This window comes from Trichomycterus rosablanca, chromosome 1 (assembly GCF_030014385.1).
Source record: "Trichomycterus rosablanca isolate fTriRos1 chromosome 1, fTriRos1.hap1, whole genome shotgun sequence".
NCBI lineage: Eukaryota > Metazoa > Chordata > Actinopteri > Siluriformes > Trichomycteridae > Trichomycterus > Trichomycterus rosablanca.
Genome location: NC_085988.1, coordinates 43,147,603 through 43,174,139, shown reverse-complemented (window position 1 = coordinate 43,174,139; position 26,537 = coordinate 43,147,603). Strand labels below are relative to the sequence as shown.

At 35.1% G+C, this 26,537-nt stretch overlaps 1 protein-coding gene and 1 long non-coding RNA gene across 3 annotated transcripts in view; one reads left to right on the top strand and one right to left on the bottom strand.

Annotated features, from left to right (window-relative positions):
* The window catches only part of LOC134311480 (uncharacterized), a 43,251-nt gene that overhangs the window by 13,115 nt on the left and 3,599 nt on the right, over nucleotides 1-26,537 (bottom strand). Inside the window, exons 1-3 of one of the 2 annotated variants that reach the window (XR_010011435.1) lie at nucleotides 5,729-6,128; nucleotides 4,720-5,484; nucleotides 2,531-2,603 (exon numbers count right to left, since the gene is read on the bottom strand). This is a non-coding gene — a long non-coding RNA (uncharacterized LOC134311480). Of the gene's footprint in view, nucleotides 1-2,530; nucleotides 2,604-4,719; nucleotides 5,485-5,728; nucleotides 6,129-26,537 lie in introns of those variants that run through there. The other variant, XR_010011436.1, reaches the window with a different exon arrangement.
* LOC134311472 (uncharacterized protein K02A2.6-like) overlaps nucleotides 7,174-26,537 on the top strand; it is a 45,615-nt gene continuing 26,251 nt past the window's right edge. Inside the window, exons 1-3 of the mRNA XM_062993105.1 lie at nucleotides 7,174-7,289; nucleotides 17,071-17,199; nucleotides 22,848-22,958. The gene's annotated coding sequence lies outside the window, so the exon portion shown is untranslated. The remainder of the gene's footprint in view (nucleotides 7,290-17,070; nucleotides 17,200-22,847; nucleotides 22,959-26,537) is intronic.

Here is a 26,537-nt window from a genome sequence, read left to right as displayed (position 1 = left end):
ACAGGGTTTTCCTTGTCATATATTGTGCATCATAATGTTAATTTTCAATGCAAGGCAAGTTAGCAGTGCAGGCAGGTCAGTCTAGTGCATGCACTCTTTCACTACAAAACCATGCTTGTTGTAACACAACAACACACAGCATGTGGCTTGAGACAAATGCTCTTTTGACATGTGTCTTTTCAAAAGAATCCTAATGTAATTGGTTGCGTATGTTGCTCCAAAATGTATGTACTGAGCATGTGTGTACTGACACTGGTTTTCTGTATTCCATAGCTCATAAGGTTATATTCATTACAGAGTTGTCATTTGTAGTGCTATCTGAGGTATCAAAGGTCATAGGTATTTAATACTGATTTCTGGCCTTGCCAAATTTGCACATTTTTATAAAGATTTTTTCGGGATCCTCTGAGTCTTCTAATAACAAAGTGGAGAACCTTGAGACGTTTTTCCTTAATGCTCCTTTCATACCCATAATAGCATCACTTGTTACATATTTACCTGTTTACCAGTGGAAAGTTCCAAAACAGGTGTTTTTGACTGTTTAAAAAAACTTTACAGTCTTTTATTTGTCATGTGCTTATTTTTTGTTATTGATGCAGGCATCAAATTACATTGCTCTTCAGCTATGGAAATTTCTCATAAACTATAGATCATCACTATTATCAGTAAAAAAAAGCTCTGGTCTTTATTTCAGGTACAAAATGCCACATCTTGTGTTTTCAGGATTTATTTAAGTTACTCTGAAATTTATTAAGTTGTTTAGTATTTTTGTTATAACTACTGGTCAGGGTCGCTGCAGTTTCGGTATCGCTGGGAAACACTGGATGCAAGGTAAGAATGTCCTGGTCAGGGTGCCAATCCATTGCAGGGCTTCAGCCACCCCCCTTGATAATCATGTCGGTATGACAATAACACAGCTGAGATTCGAACCCAGATTTAAGCGGTGGTGGGCTAGCGTAATACCTTGAACGTCAAGTTTTTTATCTTGTGTTTTAATTGTAGCATTTAGTTAGGCATTAAACCAATTTCCTTTTATAGATTTATTATATTAATGTCAAAAAATCATTTATTTATTTCATAATTTATCCCTTCGTGTACAGAAACCACTTAATTAAAGCTAGGGGCAATTTATTTTAACTAATCAATCTGCTGGCAAGTTTGTGGGAGAAGTAATACTAGAATAAAAGAAGGAAAACCCATGCAGGCACAAAAAATGCAAACAAAACTCCACACAAACTCTAACCTATGGCAAAGATCAATTCTGGGTCGCTGGTGCTGGGCAGCACCAGCGTTACATGCTTTGCCACTGTCTATAGTGCACCAGAATCACAGACTTCTACACCTAACCATAGATACTTTTTCTAGAAGAAACCCATGCAGACTTGGCGGAAGGTACAAAAAAAGACCTAATATCAAGATTGAGATCTGAACCCAGGTTCCTGTGATCCTGGTTGCTGTGACAAAAATTAAAAAAGAAATCCCTAATAGACCTAATAGAGTATATTTTGCCATCATGTCAAATTTTATACTCATTTTCTTTAGAAATTATTGTAAAACCACTGATATTTACTGATACTAGTGACATTTAGTCTGAAATGAGCACTGCAAAAAGGAATGCATTTGATTCAGATTATCTGTGAAGTCAAATGCAGATAATCTGACTAATTACAAACGCTTCACAAATGAATAATTTACACTCAAAAGAACTCTATGCTAAAAATGTATTTGATATTGCTTATTGCGCAGTGGTCTACTGTGCTAGCCCAACACTCAAGATATGCATTCGGCCGGCCGTGTGTCTACACAGACAAGGCGTGCGATGGATTGGCAGGATATATTGGCAAGTTTTCTGGTGGAACCAAACCTGCTACCCTTTTTATTTGTTTGGCCACAAGGTGACAAAGCTGATATGGTGGATAGCCTTGCATATGCCACCAGTTTCAGTGTGGGTTTTCTCCAGGTACATGTTTCAACCCACCTCCTTAAATCTAGGGTAATCACTGGCTACATGAAATTGCACCTGAATATAAGTTCATCAAATGAATATACTAGTGTGTGTGCCCTGTTATGTATTGACATCCTCTCCAGAGTGTGTTTCTGCCACGCAGCAAGAGTTTTTGGGTGGCACTGGTACCCACCACAACCTTGACCTTGTAAGTGAAAATGAATGGATAATTCTTTTCTTCTTCTTTTTATTAAAAAAATTATTTCTCCGTTAATTTGTCCATAATTATTTTAGCTGCATTTCAAACAGCAATAAAATATATACTTTTTATTAACCTTCTGCAAGGGGATGTATATACATTTATAAACCAGGAACTAATACACAGAACCAAAGAAAAACACACTGTCCATAAATTTCTAAAAGATGTCATTAACCAAAGCAAATAAAACCATCTTTAAGGCATCTTTAAGTTTTTTAGTAACACCTGTCTTACTGCAAAAATGATGTATTAATATAAGAGCATTTTATTTCCAGCGATTCCAAGTTAATTTGTTTTGCTTCTTTTAAAGCACTCTTGTCACTCACCTGAGCTTTGAAAGGGGCAACAAGCTGCAGCACTCAGTGTAATAGCCATTCTCAAGCTTCACACCACTCCACTCTGGCAACAGAGAAAAAAAAACAACAATTACAATCATCACTGTTGCTTTTAATTGCTTAGCCTGTGTATTTTATTTGAAAGGTTTATACTATGGTTATGATCATATTTTTGTATGTATAAAAGCAAACACTACTTAATTTGTTTCTGGGCACACATTGTAATGGCATACATCTCTCACACATTAACATGTTCAGTTAGTTGTACATTTGCATTCTAAATCAAAAAAATAAGTGCAAAAAGCATCATTAACAAGGTCTCACTGAGACATTCTTTTCTTCAGTTTAAACACTCCCTACCTGATATGGCAATTAAAATCCGTTTTAAAAAACTATTTTAAAAAATCACTTTTTGTACAAATCTAACCAATTTATAGATCACCAATCTATCCCAGACACACAATATTACAACACGACCACCAAAAAGACCTTGCCATTTAACAGATATCAAACATGCATGCATCATATAGAATATGTGTTTAATAATCAAATCAAACAAGTAATTTGAGTTCACATAAACTGTTTACGCCCTGTGATGGATTGCCACCCTGTCTGGGGTGTGTTCTTGCCTTGCGCAGTGTTTCCAGGGAACCGGACCCATCACAACCCTGACCAGGATAAAGCGGTGATAAAAAATGAAATTAATATAAAATTAAATAGTGAAAACTGACACAAATGGCAAGCACATGAGAATACAAGGCACCTGCATTGCCTGAACAAATCACAAACAACACAAACATCTAAATGTCATGAATTCATCATTAGAAAGCAAATCTATTTTTATTTACATGTTTGTGTTGTTTATGATGAAAGAAAAGTGTTAGAGAAAATAAGTGTCAGTAGTAGAGAAAGAAAAATTTAAAAATAGCTTATGATTAGTCATAAATCATTTCAAACCTTGACCGGCACCTGTCACATTTCTTCTGTTTGAATAATCTGTTTGATAATAAATTCTGTAGAAATGTTTTGAAGAAAATGCTCATACAGACCATTTTTTCTTGGGTTCGGTTATTATATCTCATATGAGTGTGTGTGTGTGTGTGTGTTTAAGCCTGTGTGTAACATTCTGATTGACATTCATGATGCATTTACTGCATATTGTGTGTTAACATTTTTAAACATTTAATGCAAGATATTATTAACCGCATGACATTAAATTAATATAGCAAAGTTGGTTTTCATTAGGCTGTTGCCATTTAGAAAAGGGCAGCATTTCTACAGTTTGTATCCTTATTTGTGTTCATGTGAGTGGGTGTGGTAAAAAAAATGTAATGTCAAGTTTTGCGGTTTCTTTTTATTGTACATTTTCTACATTACATTACAAGTTCCTATAAATATTGGCTTGTAATGTAATGTAGAAGATGCACAATAAAAATAAATGCTGCCTGTTATTGCTCATTCCAGATCGGAGTTAATAAAGTGTCTCTATCAGCAAAATCCTGCAGCAAATATAGGTGATGATGCACATGGTTCCCGACTCCAACACACACATGTTGAGTATGCAGATATAAAACACAGCAAGAAAGTTGTGTTTATGCATAAAGTCTGAAAATGCATTTCAAATTGAAAAGTTAATGCATAGTTTTAGGCAAAGGAGATTCAAAAAGCAATTCAAACAATAATTGTAAGATCAGTTTTGCTTAGTCTTTGAGTGGAATAAGAAAAAAAACCTAAAAATGACTAATTATAAAGAAATGAAATAATTTAGAATTATCCTGAAAAATAAAAATATTAGTGAATAAGCGAATCCATTTCAATCGAAATATGCCGCCATTTTGATAAAAAAAACAGCTTATTCCTAATTACTGCTAAAATATATGAAATCTATTTCTGATTATACACTTTCATATAAGGTCAATTTAAAATGAGGTAATTTTAACCTGTTTAGTAAGATCAAAGTTTAACAAAGACAAAAAAATCAACCTGCAAAACTCTGCCCTGTGCAAACAGTTTGTTTTTGGCTACAACATAACTGAGAGAAAATCTGCATTTACTTGTATGAACTGTATAGAAAATCTACTCGATAATGAAAAATGCAGGTTTATTAACAAACTCACTTTCACACTTTTACATGTAAACATGTACAAATAGGAAAAACAAACTTAATGGTAAAATCTTACCCTGAAGGCCCATAAAAAGTGTTTTGGTTTCCTACAGGCCTCGCTTCGTTTTCGCAGCTGTCTTTCCACAAAATGTTTAAGTTTGGCGGAATAAAAAAGCTTAAAGAGTTCTGATTCTGATAGGGGAACTCGAGTTAATAGTCTCTCCCTTTGGTCCTCTCTCCACAGCAGCCTGGAGCTCCAGGTTAACCCCATGCTCATCACTGTGCCTGGGCCTGGAGCTGTTCGGCTCGTCAACAATAGGAGGCCACGCGGGTGTCTAGGAGGCGTGTGTGGAGCACAGTCTCATCCGAATGAATGGAGTATGTTAGAAAACACACAATTAGCATGTTCGCTGAATGCAAATCAGGATGCTAAGTCTCGGCCGGGCCTGGGGAACATTTAACAGGCTGGAAAAGGACCTCCCCTCCTCCTCCTTCCGTTTTCCTTCTTTCCTTCTTACCCTCCCTTCTTGGAGTCCTTAAGTTTCTCTCTTCGCTTTTCTAGCTACTGAACCATCAGCAGAACCAGGTTCAGGATGTATGATACTCCAGGCTAGCAATTAAAGCTTTTTGGCGGGATTGTTCCCGCTTTAGTTCAGTGTGCGTGAAGAATCTGCAGCACAAGGCGAACCACGTTTTCTTCCTGACTCCCTCTCACGAGTCTGCTAAACATTTTCAGCTCAGAAATCTGCGCTCTGCTTTCGCCTCTGTGCCCTGATTTTTTCCCTGTCTTTTGTGAGCAATTGGCACCTGTCCCATGAACAGCTCCTACACATCACTGGCCCTGTCAGAGTTAAAAGAGAGACAGACATGGAGTTAAAGAGTGAGATGGAACAGGATGGCAGTGGGACACTTCAAAAATGTGTGCCTGCCAGTGTCTAGCAGGCACCAACTACACAGTTTTAATCTAAAGAAACAAAGGTAACATTCGTGTTGCCAGAAGGATTTGGGCTGACCTGAATGCAACATGGGCCACGTTGAGGCCAAACATAGATCGGAAAATGGGGAAAGACTTCTTAAAGACATACCTACTGGTCCAGGCTGCTTTATGTCCCAAAGAAATCCCACGTTCTGAATCGCTCTCAGAAACTTACAAGTCATGTTCGTCAAACGGAGAAGTCAAAACCAAAGCAATACAGAAAAAAGCTGCATCAAACCTTGAGCAATTCGTTAGAAAGTGTGACTTGTTGCCAGGGTTTGCTTAGGCTGCAGTGCAGTGGCTGGAGACAGAGGGTTAAATCCTCTTAGGAGAGCAGAAGCCCTCCCATTCTGGCTGGGCCCGCCAGTGGGGAGGCCTTCACAGCAGAGAAAGCAGTCAGCCGAGTTTTTTTTTTGCCTCCTTCCTTTTTTTTTTAGCACTTTCTTTTCTCCGTGCCACGGTTTCTTTGCGGAGCTCCAGCAATCTCTGCCTTGTGAAAGGGCTGAGGAGTGGAGTGAGAAGAGGAAATGAGGGGAGCATGTGAGGAAAGAGCAAATGAAAGAGTGAAAGCAAGAGGGAGAGAGAGAGACTGACTAATGTTGAAATATGAGATTCGGTGGGGTGAGCCTCTTTTTCATCATACGCCCCACATGGTCTTGCATTTGAGATAGAGAGAGAGAAAGAGAGAGAGGGAGGTAAAGAGCAAATCCACAGTGCTAGAAGTAAAGAGATACAGAAAGAGGGAGGGAACATGTGTGACATACAATGCCACTCCTCCCCCAGTGTACAGACTGTGTGCACTCTCACACCATTCCGGATCTCGGCAAGCGCATAATCCCGCCAAACTAAGAGCTAAAGAGCGACACAGATTTATTAAAAGCTGTGGCTTTTCAGAATGTGTCCTCACTACACCTGCTTGAATACAAAGGCACTTTGCTTAACAGTGAGTATTTCTGTAATCGTCAAAAGCAGAGTACTAAAAATGTCCTGGGAAATTTCAGCACTTACCAAATTCATATTTGTAGCCAATGAAATACAGGCAGTTCAGCGAGTCCCCTCCCTTGTTACACCGCTTTCCTCATTTGCCCTCCCTTACTTTTTTTTTCTAGCCTAATCCCCTATGCTTCAATCCATCTACCCCACCTACTAAAATCCCACCCCGCTTTACACAAATAATAGAAAATGAACCCCCTCCCTCACACACACACACACACAAAAAAGACAAAAATAACTGAACCAGAACCGCACCTAATAGACAGAACACCTCAAAACAACCTTTATGCTTTGTCTTAATTAGGATTTGATTTTCATTTCACTACTCCTCCAATGCTTTTTTTCTTTTATATGTCCATGCATCCTTTTACATGAACACATTTAGCCTTCATTTATGGTAGATTGCTTTAATAAGAATAGATTCTAACCAAAAAAAGGGGGGCTTAGAAAGACTGAACTTCCTTCCTCGTATGCCTTTCACGCCAGAAAACCCGGCTGGACTTTTTGTGCTCCAAGTTTTTTTTTTCCTCCCTTCTCACTAGCTCTCGCTCTCAGGGGAAAGCCAGCAGACGCTAAACTATCTGCTTATCATGGATTTATGTCATTTGACAATTTCACATCTCTTTTTTTGCTAAGACCAAGATCTTGCGAGTCTGATTTGGAGTAAAACCAAAGAGGTGGGGGAAACTTACTTTGCTCTTTCATTAGTAGCTTGGTGACAACTTCAGATTCTGTTTAGATGCCTTCTAACATGGCTGCTGCTGTCATTTGCTGCGGTGCAGTTTTAAGACTCGGCGCACCCAATCCCTTTTGGATTGACTTCGATTCAGAAGGCTGCTTCGTGTCCGTCCACACACGCACACAAACACACTATACCGCACGCACACACACACACACAGTGCCGCATACACACACACACACACACATATACAGACTCAATTCAAAGCTGCCACATAAGTGAGGGGCAGTGTCTAAGGTTCTGATTTGGCCTGCGCTACAAATCCGGACAGCAAAACCAGCCGAGTTTGAGTCTAGTGTCCAGCACTCTGCTTTCTTGCATATATGAGTGATCATATTCTCTAACACCAGAGACACATCTTTGCATAGCTCTGAAACCATTTCACAGCATTGTTTGCTTAGAGCAGATAAAACATTTATCAATAAATTTAATGCGAACCTCCTTGCGCAATAGTTAACCAAAGACAAGGTCACTAATCTTCAGGCTTTCTGAGGTGTAACACAAACTGGAGCAATTGAATTAAACTGACTGTTTAATCTTTAAGCATATTCTCTCAAAGCTAAGGATGTGGAAACGTGAAAAGCTTTTCTCCATTTTCTCGTGTAATGTGTGCATAGCAATGAACGTGTGCATCTCACTCGAATGTTGCTTTAAGATTAATACAAAGAAAAGCAGAAACGGTTAGAGAGGCAGAATTGTGATCACTCCGACAAGCAGCTTTACTGTACTCTGTGTAAACACACAACTACATTGTTCTGTGTTTATTATAGCAAATGAGCTGCAGTGGACGACGAGGGCTGCCTGTGTTGACTTATAAGCATTCAAACTGATCCAGTCTTCTACACTCGAGCAATATATAACACAAAATGGCTGCTACCGCCATCTCGTACGCAGTTGGCTAATCGTGTAGACTTCATATTCGAAACAATGGCACAAAATTTGTCGCAAGTTTTAATGAAGTGATTCTGAAACCACTGCATTTTCTGTGTATTTTCATTCCTTCAGTTACATCATCTACATCAAATTTTTTTTTGTAATCCGACAAACTAGCTATATTTAACCTAAGAATAGGAAACATAGATTGAATTGCTTCAAATTCATTCCATTTTAAGCTATTTTTAAAAAGGGCAGATCTCTAATATGGTTACTGCTGGCATATAGCTTTATTGTCTAATGCTATGTTTTCAGTACCCAATTAAAAAAAATTCAAAGAAATGCATTCGTGAGCAATAAAGGTTTATTTATTTAACAATTTATCTACAAAGAAACCGCCAACAAAACAACAAATTAAAACAAGGGAAATTTAATAGATCTTTTAAGCCATTTTTGTCTATAAATCTGATATAAAGAGAGCAAAGTATGACATCTAGAAAAATATTAAATATGTCAAGAATAAAACATTCCTTGGCAGGCTTAAAACAAATAAGTTGCAAAGAGTTCTAAAGGCAAAGTGTGCGTGAAGTTACAAGAGAATATTAAATATTATCACAGAAATGGAGATGCAAATGTTGAACTAGACCGGTTTACATTTCTCACTATTGATGTCCTAATGTACATTTTAATGGTGTTTTTTATTTCAAAACATAAATAAACCTTAAAACAGTAAATCTTTTATGATACATGTTATATGTCTTTTATTTAGTTCCGAGGGCATGTGAACATTCTGAAAAACATAAAATATTTGTACCCAAATGAGGTGTGCAAAGTGAACTGATGAAGCAGTTTCCTTTTAGTGTATCTGTGCTCAATCACAGCCATAATGAACTTTTCTACATAATGAACCACATGAGAACAGTGGGGGTTTGTGACTTACACACCAGGTCAGCTCAGAATTTCTCTAGTAAAAGAGTTCTAGGCCACAAAGATAAAACAAATGGAGATGCAGAATGTTGAACTTAATAATTTTTTGTCTTTATGGCAAAAGGAAACACTGGACGAAAAAAGTGGGAGAGCTAATAGTCCAACAGCTACGCCCTGCCTGTATGGGTGTTATACAATTCTCTTTGCTCACATGTCCATAGACGAGCACTTGCTTGAAATATGATCAAAAATGAAATCCACATTCGGTTTAAAATGACATATTCAAGTACTTTAAAAATGACAAAGTATGAAATGACATTTATTTGGTGTCTCTAATTCAATTACTGTCATTTAAATAACTTAATAAATGTGTAACATTTATCTACAAAAATTATTTTAAATGAAGTTTCAGTGCAACTGAAAAACTTTTTTTACATTTTTACATTCTAAAGAAAAAAATAATATCAGGCAATGTGATCATCCTAGAAATATATACTAATAAAGCAAACTACTAAAAACCTAATACAGTTGTTTAAAATTGTAAATAAGATAAAACTTTACTGATCCTCTCAGGGAAATTAAATACGGTAGTTTGTCGTTGTTTTATTGGTTTTTCCCCACAAACTTTTTGATACTTGGGTGTTCAGAAAGACAAACAGGTCTAATATTAAAACAATGAAAAAAGCCAGTCACACAATTCAGAAAAAAAAAAAAAATTCTAAATGTAAGATTTCTTTTCTAACAGATGCATATTTTAAATAATGTTATGTCAACTGTGTGCAAAACAAAGCAGCTTGATGCTTTGCTATGAAAACATGCTCACACAAACATGAACCAAAGCTTTCATTTCGGCTTGGTTAAAAAGAAGATATTGTTTTATAAAATCATTTAATAGGATTTTTTTGTACAGCAACAACATCAGGAGCTTTTCCAAAAAAAATCGTGTCATTTTAAATTTAGGTTAGTTTTAATCAGACGATATCACTGTGAAGTGAAAACTTATGAAAGCATTATTACAACGCAGTGCCACCACTACATATTTTGATATATATTTTGTAGTAGTTTGAAACTATTTTAAAAAGATGTATATTTTTAAGGTTGGTGATAGTTTCTAAATGCTAAAACTATTTCCTTTTTTAAAATGACTTTCAAAAGCTATGATAGAAAAAGGCATGATGGCCAATTTTATAATTCTTCAGATTCCAGTTTTGACTAATTTTAAATTAAACCAAGCGTCACATCACAGTTTCTTGAGTAGTTGCCATTCCTGATAGGGACCAACCTAGTGCTTTTGGCTTTTAAGATAGTCTGACCTTTGACCGTTACACGTGCCTAAAGCACTGCTCCTTTACTCCCCACTGGCCAAGATGGAAAGGTCATGACCCCTGGGCCAAACGTGTGACTTGGGGGGCGTTCAAAGCCCTCTGAAATGCTGCAGTGCTTGTTTGATTTGACAAGGTAAAGACTGCGCACACATTAAGTGTTGCTAACAAGAGGGTCAGCCCCTAAGGGATGACTTCTGAGACCTCAGACAGCACTCCTTATTAGCTATCATTGACCTGAGACCCCTGCAGTCAACCAAGCGTGACCAGGTTCTCAATCACTCCGCCACACACACTAAAAACTATATTGAAACCAATATTTTATAAACATTCAAATAAAATTTTTTCTGTCTAGTATTTTAATCTAGTATTTTAGTCTTTACAACTAAAATACTAAGTTAGTTATACAATTTTTTTAGTTAAAATATAAATCTTATTTTTATCTGGATTTAAATTGGAAAAATTACCAAATATATGTATATGTACACACACACAAATACACACACACAAATACACACACACATTTTACCATATGTGGTAATATATAGTTTTTTAATAGTGAATAATCAAATAGTTTTGACTTGACAAAAGGCACAAATTAATTTAACAAAATAAAGTTTTCAAAGATAATACACACAGCAAAAATATTCAAAAAAAAGATAACTTGCAAAAGTTTGGACACCTCTGGTCAAATTTATTGTTTTATATATTAGGTAAATGTAGGATCAAAACCAAAATGTCTGTTAAATTAAACATATTGGAAAAAAATTAAAAGATTTAAAATGAAAATAAAAATGAAAATATTTAAAATGAAAATATTTAAACATGCTCCATTTAACATTTATTCTTTTTTCACCCAATAGGTTAAATTAAACAAATAAACAGCAATGATGTATTAACGGGAAAAGGTTTGTTCCATGTGAGGGATGTGTTTACTTATTTTACACTGACTTTGAATAAGATTGAAAGTGTGACAAATACTTTTTTAGAACATGAACATTAAATTTATACACAAAAACTGCAGAAATATCATGTTTTCCATTAAATATTTTACATATATAAAATCAACAGTAAATATTGCAAGCAGTGAATTAACTCAAAATAATTTTGACATCCTGCACTTGTTAAAAAAGTTATCAAAAAAAATAAAATATCATCAATAACTATTTAATATAAAATACAACACCCACAAGTTGCACTGGAGCACCTTTAAAATTCCATACAAAAATTCTAACATATTAATTATTTACCATGTAGATATTTTAACTCCTGATCATTTCCGAGGTAATTTACACATTATGCATTACTAAAAAGATCACATGTAGTGACAATTTTAATATAGAATTCACTGAACTAGACACAAAATATGGTGCCTATGAAATATGTCCATATCTCTAAAATATTATTATTATTATTATGATAGAATTCTGTCAAATGAAGTTTCTTAATTTTGTGTAGTTTATGTACATCTAAAGTACATTTAACTCAAAAGTATTCTACAATTCGATGTAAGATGGGTATAAAAAAGAATGAATATATATATTACAGTATATTATATTTTATTTATATACTTTGGCATGACCTTGTACTTCAAATTAAACATGCTATATATATATATACAGTGTATCACAAAAGTGAGTACACCCCTCACATTTCTGCAGATATTTAAGTATATCTTTTCATGGGACAACACTGACAAAATGACACTTTGACACAATGAAAAGTAGTCTGTGTGCAGCTTATATAACAGTGTAAATTTATTCTTCCCTTAAAATAACTCAATATACAGCCATTAATGTCTAAACCACCGGCAACAAAAGTGAGTACACCCCTAAGAGACTACACCCCTAAATGTCCAAATTGAGCACTGCTTGTCATTTTCCCTCCAAAATGTCATGTGACTTGTTAGTGTTACTAGGTCTCAGGTGTGCATAGGGAGCAGGTGTGTTCAATTTAGTAGTACAGCTCTCACACTCTCTCATACTGGTCACTGAAAGTTCCAACATGGCACCTCATGGCAAAGAACTCTCTGAGGATCCTAAAAGACGAACTGTTGCGCTACATGAAGATGGCCAAGGCTACAAGAAGATTGCCAACACCCTGAAACTGAGCTGCAGCACAGTGGCCAAGATCATCCAGCGTTTTTAAAGAGCAGGGTCCACTCAGAACAGACCTCGCGTTGGTCGTCCAAAGAAGCTGAGTGCACGTGCTCAGCGTCACATCCAACTGCTGTCTTTAAAAGATAGGCGCAGGAGTGCTGTCAGCATTGCTGCAGAGATTGAAAAGGTGGGGGGTCAGCCTGTCAGTGCTCAGACCATACGCCGCACACTACATCAAATTGGTCTGCATGGCTGTCACCCCAGAAGGAAGCCTCTTCTGAAATCTCTACACAAGAAAGCCCGCAAACAGTTTGCTGAAGACATGTCAACAAAGGACATGGATTACTGGAACCATGTCCTATGGTCTGATGAGACCAAGATTAATTTGTTTGGTTCAGATGGTCTCAAGCATGTGTGGCGGCAATCAGGTGAGGAGTACAAAGATAAGTGTGTCATGCCTACAGTCAAGCATGGTGGTGGGAATGCCATGGTCTGGGGCTGCATGAGTGCAGCAGGTGTTGGGGAGTTACATTTCATTGAGGGACACATGAACTCCAATATGTACTGTGAAATACTGAAGCAGAGCATGATCCCCTCCCTCCAGAAACTGGGTCGCAGGGCAGTGTTCCAGCATGATAATGACCCCAAACACACCTCTAAGACGACCACTGCTTTATTGAAGAGGCTGAGGGTAAAGGTGATGGACTGGCCAAGCATGTCTCCAGACCTAAACCCAATAGAACATCTTTGGGGCATCCTCAAGCGGAAGGTGGAGGAGCGCAAAGTCTCGAATATCCGCCAGCTCCGTGATGTCGTCATGGAGGAGTGGAAAAGCATTCCAGTGGCAACCTGTGAAGCTCTGGTAAACTCCATGCCCAGGAGAGTTAAGGCAGTTCTGGGAAATAATGATGGCCACACAAAATATTGACACTTCAGGAACTTTCACTAAGGGGTGTACTCACTTTTGTTGCCGGTGGTTTAGACATTAATGGCTGTATATTGAGTTATTTTGAGGGAAGAATAAATTTACACTGTTATATAAGCTGCACACAGACTACTTTTCATTGTGTCAAAGTGTCATTTTGTCAGTGTTGTCCCATGAAAAGATATACTTAAATATCTGCAGAAATGTGAGGGGTGTACTCACTTTTGTGATACACTGTATATATATATATCATGTTTAATTTGAAGTACAAGGTCATGCTAAAGTATATAAATAAAATCGACACATTAATTAGGACTGAAAATGTCATTTTTTATTTAAATAATTTTGTGTGCTAATAAAATCCCAGCCAGGACCTTTTTTACACTAAAAATGTTAATGGTCTTTTTTAAAGGTTTTAAACATACTTTAGTGCAGATGTACTATGGTTCTTTTTACTCTATTACATTATATTGTGATAAGATAAAGACCCTTGCAAAGCAAAGCAGACAAATAGATTTCAAAGTTTACATTTACATTGAACTTTAAAAAATCTTTATTAAAATGAAATGATCATTCTTTGCAAATATTGATGCAAAATTGACTGATCATTGAAGAAAAACAGTGACAGCATTTTACAGTAGGCATTGCATTTCCCCTGCTAAGGTCAACCTAATAGAATTTAAAGTAGGAATGTATTAAAAGTCTTACAGGAATATTTTTTAAAGTATTTAACTAAAATGCAACAATGCAGTAAAATCCATCACAAAGATTAAATGCAGCACCTCAAATCAACTATTCCAACTAAAGTTACAAAAAAGTGCAGAGCATTAGAAGTCACTCAGGTGAACCCTACACACCCAATCTCTGTTCAAAACTTCTATACTCCTTGTCATTTAAATTAATTTCAGGTCACAATTTTTCATTTTTATTTGCTTTTGATGCTTTAATTATACATTTAAAGCATTAAATGAGACAATCTGACCTAACTAAATAGCAAGGAAAATATGCACATCTCACTTAAGGTATACTGGGTCAATTACAGCAATCTCTACTTTTTTGTATGACAAGACAGTGAGGAACAGTTGCTCTAAATTAACTTAAATTAAATGTGGGCATTGTTTCCATGTTAAAATAAAATGCTGCAATAATTCAATGTTGTCTTTGCTTTTCACTTTTTTAATAAGCATGTTAATATCATTTAATTAATGCAATAAAACATTCAGTTTTAGATTTATAGCTAAATAAAATCTAAAATAAAATATTTTGTCACATTAATGTTATGTAAATACTTAAATTAACTAATAGTTTTTGCTCATTTATATATAGATGCACGTCAGTGGTTGCATGTTTTTGTATGTGTTTCTATATATATATATATATATATGTGTGTGTATCTTCAGATGAAGAAAGACTACTGAGGCAAAATGTGGTTAGAAATATATAGATGTGTGCTTTCTGGATGCCACAAATGCCATATTACGGGAGAACTTTTGTTGTCATTGTTCTGACAAAGAAAATAAGCCCAGATTTGTGGTGTGCAGTGCTTTTGTTAGTTACTCATGTTACTGATGTCATAAACATTTATTTATTCACTGATCCAGAGCTGATCTAACAAAAGATCACATGGATCTATGAGTAATCGTTAGCTCATTCTAAAATAGTTCTTGAACCAGTCACAAAATACATTGAGTAAATGCGTAACGCCCTGTGATGGTGTAATTCTGGCCTTACATTATGGATGATATTGAAAATCAATTGTTTAACAACGAACAACATACAAATGCTTTCTCTGCTTGTGAAACTATCATGCTTATCTTTAAAGAAACTCAGAGTACATGTAAGTTTTATCACACAGTTACCCATTTATTGCTAAAAACATGCACCTCATTTTATTATTAGATTTCAACAAATGCCAATGTAATATAGGATTGTTGTGAGGGAGGCTTGTATTTGCATGTTTTTTTAAATAATAGTAACAATAATAATACTATGTAAATAAAAAATTTTTTTATTACTAATTATTATATAACTAAACATAAAAGTAATTTACTGTTTGTGTTTTTGAAAAGAATTTAAGAAATTAACTAAAATATGACAAAACAAGTAACTATAAGTTTAAGAATTTGGTGTTGTTTCTTTTTATTACAACTTTTTTTAAAAATTTCAATTAAATTTCAGTGGAAAACTTATAAATAGTGCTGAATATGGGGACTTGACAATAAATTTTTTAATAACATTAAATAGTATAAAACATCCATGTAATAAATATTAAATAATAATATGTGAAAGACAACCATACCTTTTCACCATAGTATTACTCTTTGAAAGGTGGCAGACTTGGGGTAGTTTTTATTTCTCTCTATCTTTCTTTTCTTCGGTCTAGACTGAAGGGGGTGGGGGTCAACTCAGGATGGTCATGTGTGCCAAGTCCATGACAAAAGAGTCTTTTATGCACAGCGTATGCAGATAGAGCTGCTTCTTTTGTGCATAGACAGGGAGCCCATGCCTGTATGAGGGCAGAAAGAAGAAGAGGGAAGAAAAGCAGAGAAAAGATGATGCAAGGCACCCCTAGACTGGCATGAAATAAGCATCTAGGTTAAAGAGTGTGGAATATGGGTAGGTACATACATTTCAGGGTCCAGCAGAACTATGCAATAGGTTTATTTCTGTTCTGCTTTGTACTGCAGAGTCCTTACAAATAGCTATCACTGTGTATGCTTAATGCTCTCCTCTATTACATTTAAAGGCAAAAAGCCCTAGATACACATGTTCACATGCACGCCTCATTAAAAACCCAAAGAACATGAAAGATAATGTTGATTGTGGGTGATTGTCTGGGTGCCTGCAAGCTGTGTGCCAGAGAAAAAAGTGTGGTTGGCACCGGCCGCTCTCCACCATCTTATGCACAGCTGGCATCACCCTGACAAAAACACCCCAGAGCCTCTGTGTCACAAATTTGCCTCTAAAATGGACGGGTCTACCTATGGTGTGAATGCACATTTGGAAAAAAGGAGGTTAAAAATGGTCTTGACAGTCATTCTAGATAAATAGTGTGTGAATGATCATTATAAGAAACAAAGGTGAAGAAGAAAAGGAGTGGAAGAGAGCCTTTAATTACACAATTTAAGGCTGTTCAAACTGGCCTCTGAACCTTTCTGGCTGGAATAAATGCAAATAGCACTAACTTGTTCCCGCTAATTCCTATAGGCTTTTCAAAAAAAAAGCAGTGCTAAAAATATTCAGGCTGGAGTAGAATACACTGATTGGTGCTATTCCAAATGCAACATTTCTTAATCTAAGCATTTAGAATCTTAAAAAAGGAATGGGGAACTGATGACAGGAATAAAAAGCTGCAAGTACGCAAAAACTAAAATAGTCTTAAATGCATACAAGTCACAGTAAAAAGCAATATGGAAACTTCAAACTCATTTCAGTGTTGTTTATAGTACTGCAATCTTAAACTACATTATTTAAAAAAATGTCATATTAACAGCGTAAACAGGTATATAAACTTAGACACCTAACTATATTAAAGATGCACTAGTCAATGTTTAATTGTTTTAATTTTTCTAGGGTGAGTTCAGCAGTTAAGATACCGGACTGGTGAGCAGAAGGTTGCTGGTTCACCACCTAGTTGCCAATGTTGGACCCCTGAGCAAGGCACCTAACCTACAACTGCTTGCACTGTAATCAGTCACAATTGTAAGTCGCTTTGGATAACTTTCTAAAAATGCAAAAAAAAAAAAAAAAAAAAAACCTAAAAACTGTCATTTGTGAAATTGCTTAAAATTTTATTAAACTTTTATTTAACTGATAAAAATAAAATGTGATGCCTGAACACACTCAACACAGTTGGGGGGGAAAAATAGGGAAAACAGAGGGAACAGAACAGAAAAGTTCCACAGTTAGCAATTTAACTGGTAACAGAAGAGGTCATCAAGACTGAGTATAAATAAAGCATCCACCAAAGGCTTAGTCTTTGCAGGCAAAGATGGGTCATGGTTTACCACTTTGCACCAAACTTCATTAGAGAATTGTCAGTCAGTTCAGAGGCAATTTTTCTCAGTGCAAGATTATAAAAAAATCTAAAGGTTATAATATCTAAAGACCATCGAGCCCTCAGGTCAAGTGTTTGAGAAATTATCATGCTACAGTGATGGACACAGCCACATGGGCTCGGGAGTACTTAGGAAAATCATTGTCACTTAACATAGTCCACAGCTGCATCAAAAAATGCAATCTGAAACTCTATTATGCAAAGAGTGCAAAAATATATGCAAAGAAGCCATATATTTTGTGCAGAAACATTAGCGAGTACTCTGAGCCATATAAGTCATATAAGATGGACAGAAAGACAGTGGAAATGTGTGCTGTGGTCAGACAAGTCCACATTTTAGATTGTTTTTGGAAAAAACAAACATCAGATTCTACATGCCAAAGATTAAATAGACCATTTGTCTGAACTGTCCAATTTGGTGTGCTGCAGGCATCAAATTCTAAATTCTAAAAAAATCCTCATTAAAAGCACTGAAAATGTTTTTGACTGTTAAATAAAGGTTCAAGTAACATAACATATTACAGATTTCAGTTTTAATGCATTTTAAAAGATGTCCCAACTTTTCTGGAGAATGGGTTTGTACATGCACAGCACACAGTTTATTTAAAGTGTTAACTACTAGTTGTCTAAAAAATTGCTTGGTACTTTAGGAAATAAGTATTTTTGGATGGTTAATTCTTTAACTACGTGTTTGCTATGTGTTCTGCACATGTGAAATATCTACTCAGTATACGCACAATAATTAAAAACAGCCCATCTACCCATTGTTTCCTCTTTTTTTTTTTTTTTTTTTTTTTTTACATTTATTTAAATATTAATAGCATTTTTCTAAGTTTTTGTTTGTGCCAAGTCTTGGAGTACCCCAAATAACCTTGCAGGCAATTTGTTAGACAGGCAAGTTCCAGAATGTACAAGTTAACTGTTTAAGAGCCAAAACATTGTACCATCCCACAAAGTTTCACAGAGACATTAAAAAAATAAAGAAATTTTGCTTTAGTAGTGGTAGTCTCAGCTCTTTATCCTCTTGAAATGAAGATAAAGATTAAGGATTAAGTCTTTTTCTTAATCACAGATGTATTTCATTCAGTTTCATCCCATGCCTTGTTCTCTGTTTAATTTAATTTACTTCAATTACCTTGTTTGAACTCGGACATGCCTATAAATATGAGTATACATATAGCAATTGATTTATTTAAAATCTTACTTTCATTTATTCATAATCACTTTTATTTTTTCTCTGGCAAGTAGTCTCCGACATCAAGGCAAGAGTTAGCGTTTCATCTTTTTGTTTATTTTTTTTTATTTTTTTTTTTTGTTAATCTTTAATTTTATCTGAAATTTTATCTATGCTGGAGATTTTTATTTTTTGTAAAATGTTTCAAAGAACTTATTCTCTGTTAAATCTAATAAATTTTGACAACTAAAATAATGGAAAAAAAGCCATGCCAGCAAGGGTCCCTTTAAATAAGCTGGTGCACTAAAAATCAAGATTCATCTGTTAAAATTGGACCTCAACCCACCTGGTTCATATTTCTACCCCTTACACTCTCTTTGTCTCATATCCTAAAATCCCAGTCTGGTGAAACACGCTGCTACTAATGAATAATGCTTCTGGAAGACACCTGTATTTTGTAAAGCTGTGTTTAACAAGAGAGTAAGAGAAAATGTTACAGACAAATTGAAAGAAAAAGACAGATAACTGAGCACTGAACATATAATGAAACATTATAATTTATTGATAGGATACCATTCCCACTTTTTTTTCTTTTCACAGTTCACTGCAAACAAGTTTTAAAAACATCCAGACTTGATGATGTGCTGTAAAATATGGACAAAAGTAATGGCACACCTCTTTATGCATTTTAAAATCCACATTACAGCCAGAACAATTGCTAACAGGTGTTATAAATCCATAAAGAAAATGATATACTGTCAGGTCTTCCAGGTCTTTAAAGACAAGCTCAGTTTAAAGAAACTCCATGTCCTGCACAGAGCTCTGACTTCAGCCCCACTGCACAGCTTTGGAATGAACTGGAACATCAGTTGAGGCTTTCTTGATCAACACCAGTGCCCAGGGCACAAATTCCCACAGAAGTCTTATCAGAAGAGTGGTAGTGGCAGTACTCTATTTTGACACTCAATCCATTTTTGAAATGGGATTTCCATCAAGCTTGTGGTCAGGTGTCCAAATACTTTTGGCACCTTGTGTAGTTTAGTTCATATGTTTGTGTAAAACATTTGTCACTGATTAAAACAACATGCAATCCATTGAAGATCCGTGGATTGAAACATTTATCAGATCCAACTGAATATACACCCAGAACCAACTGCTCAATACTGACCAGGGTCACAATGGGTCTGGCTCCACCTGTAAATACAGGGCTCAAAAAAGAAAAAAAATTAAACATGCTGTTAGTCCACTGCACTTCGAAACACACTCTCATCCATTTAATTTAAGGCCAATCTACCTTCTACACATTTTAAAAGGTGAAAGAAAACCGGAGTACCTGGATAAAAATTTCATACAGTAGAATATTCAAAACCATGTCCCCCAGACCCTATGTTTTATGCTGCACCCACATCACAAGCTGAACCACCATGTCAAACAACCCTGATACAGTAAGGTTGCAAAAGCAATAGAAAAAGCATTTCTTCTGTGCTGATTTAAAGTAAATATGTGGTTATTTAAATATCAGCATTTACTATAGTAATGTCTTAAGCCTATTTATTCTTTGTAAAATAAACACAGAAATGAAAGCAGACTATGTGACCACTGACTGGGTGGACATGCCTAAGAAAGAAGGCACTGGTGCCACCTCATGGCCTAAATTATATACTAAAAATGCTATGGTTTTAGACTAGGCATTGTGTAAACAATTAATAATTGTCCTAAAAGATCATAATTAATAAAGACAAGCACTTAAACTGAAAATAATACAGAGGTGTACAAGAGCTTTACTACAAAAGCTTAAAATGACAAACATCTAAACATATCTGAATATCTAAATATAAACATAAAAATATAAAATATCTAAATATAAAACTGTTACTTATGTGTATCTTATTATTTTATGCTTGATATTTTCTTAATACTAAATGATCTGCCCAGCACTTTTGTCTGCCTGACTTAAGTTTTCACATCAGTTTAATGTAATCTGTCCATTTTATTTAAACCATTAATGGCAAGTGTGTTTACAGGTAATGTCCACAATTCACAATTTACTCATGATTCTCAGCACTCATGAGTGCTGTACCACAAGAATTCTGCAGTGTAAATGCAATAACCAAAAACATCGCAATATTAGGGCACTTTCTGAAAAAAAATGAATGAATCTCAGATTGTGAACTCTCAAAACAATCGCATATCACTTTATTTTAATAATTAATAGTTACATATTTTATAAAGTGGAAGTTCTAAGTAAAAACAAAATTACTATATTGAGAAATAAGTAAAAGTGGGTTGTAAAATCAATGACAAATGTACAAAGTATACACAAAATTCTGGTAAAATAGCCCAATGAAATCTGCAAAAGGCATATTCATATTGTTAGCAGTTTTCATGAAGCAGGTGGTAATAAAATATGTGTTGGGACTTGAAAGACAAAAAAGCTGGTGTGGCTAAAGGTTTCCAAAATTAAGAGGCCAAAACAACCTACAACATGTAAAGTGGCTAATAACTATGAATCTGTCTTCATAACAACACTACAACTAGAACTACACACAAGAGCAAGGACAGTATATGCCCGTATCACTCCTGTGTTGCATTAAAGACAACTACCCAAATAATAGCTGGTCGAAGGTGGTGTTATGCTGGGTGCTTTATTACTGGAAGACCGGAAATAAGAGAGTAAAACTATAAAGCATCAGATTTTTTAGTAATTACTTAAAATATTGAACCAAATAAAAGTAATACACACAATGTCAAGCACACATGAGGCAAAAAACTTCATGCAATATACAAACCCCATTTTCTAATAAAGATTTTTTATTTTATTTAACTGACAACTAAATATTTTATTTTATTTATTTTTATTTAACTGACAAACGTACAAAAAAAAAGATTTCCAATGATTTCACTGGTCGGATTAACTGTATTTTTTAAATATCCTTTTTATTTGATGCCTGCAACACATTCAAAGTTTATTCTTTCTCCTGTGCCAACATCGTTTTTCTTCAATTACACAGTTTACATTCACCTTATTAAGCAGCCATGCACTGCACATAGGTGTGATTTAGTATCTAAATGGTGCTCTATGCCCATGATAACCCCTGGACCCACTAAAACCCTAACCAGAATTAAGCAGTTACATAAAGATGAATAATTTACAGTACACAAAAAGTATTTGCCCTGTTCTGAATTTTCTCTCTTTCTAAATAAAGAGTAAATAGTTTAAACCTTGCTTAAAAACTGTAATAAAAAACAGACATAAAACACATACCTGTTTTTAAATTATAATAATTTCATTCACTAAATATAAAAGGTTAGGCAACACATGTAGGTAACCCATATAAAAATATATTACCCCCACTCTGAACTTTGAAAAAGTTTAAAAAAGCTTTGCCCAAATTTTGTTTTGCAGAATTTATATAATTTATAATGACAATTTTATAATTTATCATTTTGTGATTTATCATTTTTGACTAGGCCATAATGTTTTTGTAAAGTTGTTCTTAAAATTCCGAATAATGTTTGTTGTATAACCTTAAGCTAAAAGAACATAAACTGTATTTTCTTCAGGATTTTCTAGTAAAGAGCCGAATTCATGATTTTGTGACAACCCAGAATCAGTGAAAGTTGGGACAACATGCAAATAAAATGCAAATGTTTCTTACATTTACTTTTATATCACTACAGACAGTATAAACCCAAGATCTAAAACTCAGGTCTCGTCAACTTTTTTTGGTTAACATACATCCATTCATGCATTTCAGGCATTCAACATATTCCAAAAAAAGTCTTTGGGAAGCAAATATGGGCAGAGGATTTCCAGCTTGACCAGTCAAAAAATTAATTATCTTGGGTTTATACTGTCTGCAATTAAAAGTCAAAGTAAATGTAAGAAGCAATGTTTTTATTAGCATTTTCCATACTGTATTACTTTTTCTAATTTGAGGTTTTGATAATGGAAAGTTGCCCATTACACCATTACACTACCACTAACATGTTTGACTTCTGGAATGCTGAACAGAAGTCACACCAGATGTTACAGGACCTGTGTCTTTTAAAAAGTTCAAATCAGTCCACAAAATGTTACAAAAAGGCCTACTCTCTCTTAAATACTCTTTCTGACAGTGAAAGTATGACCACTGGCCTTGAGGGAAGCAAGCCCTAGCAGTTTCTTAGATGTCTGGTTCTTTTCTGACTTCTTGGATGAGTTGTCATTGCACTCTTGGAGAGATTTTGGTAAGTCAGACACTTTTCTTTATTTGGAGATAATGACTCTTTCTGTGGTTTTCTTTTCAGGCTGATATGTTTCATTAACTTTCTTTCTAATCTCTTTTAGAGTTTTTTTCATTGTGGCTTGGTCTGCAGCTTGTTTTTAGTCTACATTAAATTGCTCAAAACGTTTTATTTATGTTTAGATTTAACGGAACTGGCAGTAAAACCACAGACTGGATTGTCTCTGGTTTTACAAAACTTAATTATCAACTACATTTGATTAAGTGGTTAACTGAATGACTGAGAGCCATTTTATTTTTACACACAGACAGCTGTTGTTTGATACCTTATTTCTTAAATATTTGTAATAGTCTATAATAAAATGTTTTGTGTTTACTCAGTTTGTGTTTCTCTTATATAAAAAAAAAATGACTTATTCAAATATAAAATAAAAGTCATATAGAATACAAAAAGTAAGGGAAAAATACTTTGAATGTTTTAGCTTTATATATATAATTAGATGTGGTATTAATACATTTAAGGCTTTTATTTAATTCTGTAGAAGAATCTGAGGTCATGACTCAAACAAGACTAAACGAATGAAGCAAACAACACAGTGAAAAAGCTGACATCCTACAATGCTAACATGCTACTTCTGGTTTGACAATAGTTTGAACTTGTTACTTGGATTTAGGCATTTTAATTGAAGGCAGCACTTACTGTTTTTATTATTGACTTCAATTCACTTTCAAATTTTATATTCAAGTTAATCACCTAATTTTCTTAAAAGTTCTGTAACAAGGCTTCAGCAACAAAAAGAAAAAAAAAGTAAACTAAAAATGCAATGGCAGCCAGGAGCCATGATAATATTTTGCTGATAAGCCCTCACCACCACACTGTGTGCTATCCAGCAAGAGAGAGTCATGTCAGTAGGGCAGAGCTCCAGACCTGCCTGTAGCCATGGCAGCAGACAGGTGCTGTCTAGGTCACAGGATAAATAAGTGCAGGACTCTCAGGCCAACAGGGAGTTTTATAAATACTCATGCTATGACACTGATCACCTTTGGAGGCACACACACACACACACACACTTTAGCCAATAATAAACCCATTGTGTCTCTATGACCCCACTGACACTTGCACCCACATGCAATGATATACATACAATAGCAGTCCTTATGCCGCAAGATTACTGTTGTACATTAGACAGGTGTAAGCCTGCATTTTCTAGGAAGGTCATTAATTACAGTACAGTATTAATTAGAGGTCAACTATTTACAGTATGAAATTACTTATCTTCTTTAATGAAATAAGCAAAAAATATGCAGTTACAATGGCTAACACATGCAGGTATGTCACTAACTGGTTAACCCATAAACAAAGTCACGGTACAGTTAATGCTATCTGTCAAAAATGGCACTTTAATACGACAGAAAGCGGAAGTGGTTCTGCTCACTGTCTTTCTGATCATCTTACTGTTCTACATCACTGCCATGTCTGCTACATCACATTTATGCTATTTTTAATCAAGAAATTTTTTTGAAATTGTCAATATGAAACCCTATGGTGTGTTTTATATTTTGATGGGGCGCTGTAAGCTTGTCAGTTATAGGTTAACCTTCAACTAGTGACAGCCGGTTATTGGTTATAAGAATTTGTTAAATTTTCACAACACAAAATAAATTTATAGATCAGATTGAAAAATATGTCAAATAGGTTGATATCAGTCTATCAGTTTAGGCCAGTTTTGGCCCAGACAACAGTATTCAGCACTGGGGCAGGACATCCCGACTGCTAATAGTTTTAATGTCTGAGAATCAGCATAAGTTACCCTGCTTTTGTCTAGGGTCTTCTTAGTTGATTTAGGTATAGAGAGGAGGAGATAGTGTGACATGTTATTACTGAGGCAAACCAAAGCAAACACGCTGAATAAAGCCCCAGTTCAAACCAACCCTGCTAGCACTCAACACACCTCTTTAAAACTAGGCCATAATGAGTAGCTCTGGGCCTGTATCCTCTGAAAGCTCCCCTGCCAGATTATACATGGAACCGTAATAGAGGAACATCGAGTGCCAGAAGACCATTGCTGAGCAGAGCTGCTTTTATTTCAAAGCCTCTTTAGTGGCGTTTCCTGATACACGTTTGTTCTGGCCTATTAAAAGCCTTATAAAATTAAACTAGCAAATGGTTTTGCCATTAGCCATTATCTTAGGAGCTCAATCACTGGGAGACTTGGGTTGCTAGGGATTGAAGCTGACCACTAATAGCATGGACTTACCCATGCAAACGACCATTTCCTAATGATTCTAACAAACATAAGACAGAAAGGCTAAAGTTAAATTATGCTTCAGATTTAAGGAGCATAGCATTTACATCCTAGTTAGAAAAATGTGGACGGTATGTTGGGTTCTTTTTATTTTATTTTAACAATGCATAATAACATAAATAAAGGTAAATTTTACATATAAGATTTATAACTAAGTTTATAACCTAACATATGGTAAAAAATTTATTTATTACTTATATTATAGAAATTACTTTAAAATTATTTTGCTTTTCATTTCCTAATGTCAAATTTCCTCAAGTCAAATGCTAAGGAAGGCACTGCTGTAGAGTTTCTTTCTTAACCAATCAGTGCCTTGCATTCATTTAAAGATACAGGAAAGAGCCAATAGTAGGCCAACTCACTGTTTCCTCTTCAATAGTTGGATAAGCAGAAGTCTATAAAATGCCTGTAAAGACAATTACTCATCATAATTATGCTGCTGGCCAGCCTGGTGCTGTCATGACGCAAGAGAAATACAGACCAGCTGGTGCTCTAGTCTATTACACTGTGATTCACACCCAAGACAAAACCCCTACCCTTATTCACTGCTATGGGAGCTATAAAAAATTATAATACTATGGGCTACAAAAATCTAATTCCATTAGACAATTCTTTGCTCTAGGGCTTTGGCTTATGTTCAATTAGGAAACATTTTGTCAAGTGTGTGGTAGGTGTTGTGGTGGGTCCTGAGTCATTCATTCATTCAATCATGGTCAGGTCACACACACACACATTGTACTTTCTGTTCAAATTCACTTGAAATTTACACAAATATAAGATATTTGGCTCTGCACATACACATTTGTACAAAAATTTTACCTTAAATTACCTCTAATTAACAATGAAAAAGGGATTTGAGGTAATTGAATATGTAATTCAAGCACCATTTCCTTCTTTTTAGAAACCAGTTTAAAGTGGTTTTGGCTTTATGCTTGGTGTTCTATGGTATGCTATGGTGTTCTTGGGATCATATGTGCAAACTAGGAAACCATTTCCTTATTCACAACGTCATAGTTTCAGATTCTGAATAAAGATGGTGATGAATCATTGCACAAGTGTGTTACTTATGTTTCTTTTGTTTAGATTTGTCCAAATGTTCATGTGCAAATTGTAGATATCTTTGTGACTTTTTAGCAGAGCTGTTCGGCATGGAAAATAAACATGTTGTTTAGGTTTTGTTTTTTTCTTACATTCCTTTTTATTAGTGTATGTGATAGTTGTGTGGCTTCACTGTCTGGGTTGACTTGTGGTTTCATAAACATTTCACTATAAATTTT